Below are 4,512 nucleotides of genomic sequence, written 5' to 3' on the forward strand. Positions count from 1 at the left end.
TATATATATATATATATATATATAATTTATTTTAATATATTTTAATGTTTAGTGTATACCTATATTTGTGTGGATGTGCACTTACTCACTCACCCACTCCTACGCATACCAACATACATATATTCATCAATAAACACACTAATGCACATGCACATGCACACACATACCTAAATATGTGTGTGTGTGTGTGTGTATAGGTAAATGTAGATATATGTTTGCGTATACAAGTAGTCACATCCATGTACACGTATTAACATTCACTGCCTCATATTCATAACAGTACACTTACATACTACGTGAGGTGGCACCCCTGCGGAAGCAGCCGAGGTCCCAGGTTGGTCCACCTCCTCCATTGTCTTCCCTGCTGTTTGTGTAAGCAGAGTAACATTTTATTATGGTTATGTACATGCGCACACACACAGACACACATAAATACTATGCATATATGTTATCTATATGCACATCAACAAACACACATAAGCATAGTATGTGTGTGTGTGTATGTGTGTGTGTGTGTGTGTGTGTGTGTATATATATATATATATGGCTACAAGTTAGCATTTGCATATCTACACACATGCAGGTTCATACACACACACACACACACACATATATATACAGTATATATATATATATATATATATATATATATATACACACACACATATTCACACACACATAATACAAGCTTATAGATACATATTTATATATATATATAGGCATAAATAGTATATGAAGACATGTGATAGTCGATATATATATATATATATATATATATATATTTGTCAACACACATCAGATATCTATATGTATATATGTATATATGATATATAAACCATAATTTTATATATATTATGTGGCATTTACATTATATACCATACATATGTATATAAATGTAGTAAGAGCCATGCAATATACCTTCCTGTGGAGACACTGGTGGGGAGGCAGCTGGGGAAGCAGCAGGCGAGTCCACCAACCTCCTCCTCCTTCGCCGCCTAGCACCTAGAAATGGCAAAAGGGTCAAATGGCATAAGGGACAAGGGACACTAAAACAAGAAAGTGTTTTATTTGCCTGCTGGTAGCCTGTCTCACCAGCTTGGTCTTCCAGCTGCCTGCCACAACCATATAGACTGCCTGAAATGTGCAGGCTTCTGGGCTGGCGGAGGGTCCCCATGATTGGCATTAAAAACAAACAAACAAACCTGATTCAGAGCACCTGGGGCAAATACCAGTGGGAACTACAATCGGGTAAAAGAAAAACCTGATTCGTAAAAAAATACACCGATCAGAAAAAGACTCAGTTGCATGGTGGGGACAGTGCCTCAAGTGAATTGATTCACTGATTCGATGCGAAACTGAATCACTGATTGATTTAAATACTAAGTGGGAACACATCCTTACATTTGCTTATTTCTCCTCATACTTCTCCTCTGTTCTTTCTTAATATGCCCAAATGAGCTGAAAGCCTATGCTGTGTCTACCTGCTCTGGTAAGATTGCTTAGAAATATGGAATGGCCTGATTTCTATTATTACAGTACTGCCATGGGTCCCTTAGCAACATGTTTAATATTTCCCCACAGATGTTTTCCAGTGAAAACATCCAGATAGGGATGTAATACATTTTGATATGACTCTGGATGACTTAATAATAGTATGGTGGGAAAATAAGTAATTTTGTCCTATAAATTGCATTATCTGAATACTGGCCACTATATAGCCTAAATGATGCCAGCCCTCCTCCCACAAGGATGAGGTAACAGCAAGTTTGGGAATGGCAAACCTCTTCTGAACAAACCTTGCCCCATGATAGGGTCACCACAAATGGGAATGGCCTTGAAGGCACATAACAACAACAGCAACAGACAATATCGTAGTTATGCCTGCAGTAGATCCACTGAAATTAATGTGACTTAATGACACACTGTCTCAGAGGATGGTTGAATCTCCTTCTTTGGAGGTTTTTAAGCAGAAGCTGAATGGCCATCTGTCACAGGGAGTGGTTTGATTGTGTCTTTCTGCATGGCAGAATGGGTTGGACTGGATGCCACTTGCGGTCTCTTCCAAGTCTAGGATTCTAGCCCTGGTGACACAGTGGTTAAGAGTTCAATCCCAGGCAGGCCACCAAGGTCCACTCAGCCTTCCATTCATTCATAGGTCGGTAAAATGAATACCCAGCTTGTTGGGGGCAATTGGCTTACAGAATGTAAACCGCTTAGACATTGCTGAATACATAAATGTAAATGCTTCTGTACTCATCATGGGATTAGAATCACAGAATCATAGAGTTGGAAGAGACCACAAGGGCCATCCAGCTCAAACTCTTGCCATGCAGGAACTCACAATCAAAGCATACTCAACAGATGGCCATCCAGCCTCTGTTTAAAGACCTCCAAGGAAGGAGACTCCACTACTCTCCAAGGAAGTGTGTTCCACTGTCGAACAGCCCTTACTGTCAGGAAGTTCCTCCTAATGTTGAGGTGGAATCTCTTTTCCTGTAGCTTGCATCCATTGCTCCAGGTGCTAGACTCTGCAGCAGCAGAAAAAAAGCTTGCTACTTCCTCAATATGACATGCCTTCAAATATTTAAACAGGACTATCATATCACCTCTTAACCTTCCCTTCTCCAGGCTAAACATCCCCAGCTCCCTAAGTCATTCCTCATAGGGCATGGTTTCAAGACCCTTCACCATTTTAGTCACCCTCCTTTGGACATGCTCCTGTTTCTCAACATCTTTTTGAATTGTGGTGCCCAGAAATGGACACAATATTCCAGGTGGGGCCTGACCAAAGCACAATAGAGTGGTACTGTTACTTCTCTTGATATAGACACTATACCTCTATTGATGCAGCCTAAAATTGCATTACTCTTTTTAGCTGACGCATCACACTGTTGACTCAAGTTCAACTTGTGGTCTACTTGGACTCCTAAATCCTTTTCACACGTAATCTTGTTCAGCCAGATGTCCCCCATCCTATAGTTGGGCATTTCACTATTGCTATTCCTCAAAGTCCTGGAAACTGAACATCCATTTGAAAAAAAAAAAAAAAAAAAAGGGGGGGGGGGAGGGAGAAAAAAGATGTTAATTAGGGCTCCTTAGAGTCTGGGACAGCCCTTGGGGATCTCTCTCCCAACTCTAGGATTCTCAAAGCAGCAACACTCCCAAAGGAGGAGCTGCCAGGGAGGCAATAGCAATAGCAAGAACATTTCTATATTGCTTATACTGTAAGTGCACTTAAGTACTCACTAAGTGGTTTACAATAGGTGTAAGCTAATTGCCTCTAACAAATTGGGTACTCATTTTAGCGACCTTGGAAGGATGCCAGGCTTTGACCCTGAGCCCCTGACTGGCACTGAACTCACCAGTCTCTGTTTGGATGCAAATGGACTTTAAACTTCCTGGACCTTGAAAATCTCTCCATTGCAGCATGGCCAGAAGGAGAAGTCGGAGGAGCCTGGCTGCACAAAAGATACCTTCCCCATCTTAACATCTTTACTAAGGACTGAAACAACATGCAGGCATCTGACTAACATCTCTCCAATTGTCCCCCCCCCCCCAATTTGGTTTGTAACATCCTGCCTGATGAAGAAGCCCATGGAGCTTCAAAAGCTTGCAACAAGTATTTTGTGTCTTTGGGTTGGCCAATAAAGGTATCACAGATGGATTTTTGTTTGTATTTGTTAAATGGACAACACAGCTACCTCTGCATGTTTTCTGTGACACTCCAGAGTTTGTTGTACTGCAACTCCCACTATAGTTAGCATAGCCTATGGTGAGGAATAATAATAATAATAATAATAATAATAATAATAATAATAAATTATTTCTATCCTGCCTCTCCAATAAGATCGAGGCGAGTTACAACAATAACATTCATATAATATAAAAATGAATCCCACTATCCCCTCCTTTCTTAACAAATAACATAATAATTGCAACATACAACAATAAAATACAATTTAAATGATTAAAAAAAACCACAGAGGCTGCGTCCACACTGGAGAAATAACCCGGTTTGGTACCGCTTTAACTGCACTGGCTGAAGGCTATGGAGTCTGTTGTGGGCCCAGAGCAGTTATTTCTCCAGTGTGGATGATGCCAGAGAAAGGAAAACAGGGCATCTTGGGGCAATCAGTGGGAGGGTCCATATCAGCAGGGTGACCAAGTGAGGATGGGAGTTGCATTTCAGCAACAACATCTAGAAGACCATAGGTTGCCATCCCTATCAGACATAGCAATAGCAATAGCAAGTACACTCATCTCGCCAATTTGCAGCTTTGATATTTGCAGATTGTATTAATATGTTCTCTCTAGAAATGTCTAGGTCCTCCAGTGCAGCTCTATGGTCAACTTTAACTAAAAGGTGCACTGAAATAGGATACTTCACCAGACATTTGTAGCTCTCCTCTAGGACAGTTCAGCATCTGTTACACATGGAACACAGAGATGCACTGGAGGACCAAGAGATTCCTAGAGAGGATACTCCACCACACATTTGTAGCTCTCCTCCAA

The 4,512-nt window shown here is 40.8% G+C and overlaps 1 long non-coding RNA gene across 2 annotated transcripts; it reads right to left on the minus strand.

The window, feature by feature from the left end:
* Window positions 1-286: 286 nt before the first annotated feature.
* On the minus strand, window positions 287-3,725 carry LOC121917990. Of its 2 annotated transcripts, none has more exons than XR_006101137.1 (3): window positions 3,702-3,725; window positions 919-1,002; window positions 287-364 (listed from the first exon to the last, which is right to left on the minus strand). It is a non-coding gene; the product is annotated as an uncharacterized LOC121917990 (long non-coding RNA). The 2 variants fall into 2 exon arrangements; XR_006101136.1 differs by lacking the exon at window positions 3,702-3,725 and adding an exon at window positions 3,363-3,525.
* Window positions 3,726-4,512: the final 787 nt, after the last annotated feature.

This window comes from Sceloporus undulatus, unplaced genomic scaffold, assembly GCF_019175285.1.
Source record: "Sceloporus undulatus isolate JIND9_A2432 ecotype Alabama unplaced genomic scaffold, SceUnd_v1.1 scaffold_2554, whole genome shotgun sequence".
Lineage (NCBI taxonomy): Eukaryota > Metazoa > Chordata > Lepidosauria > Squamata > Phrynosomatidae > Sceloporus > Sceloporus undulatus.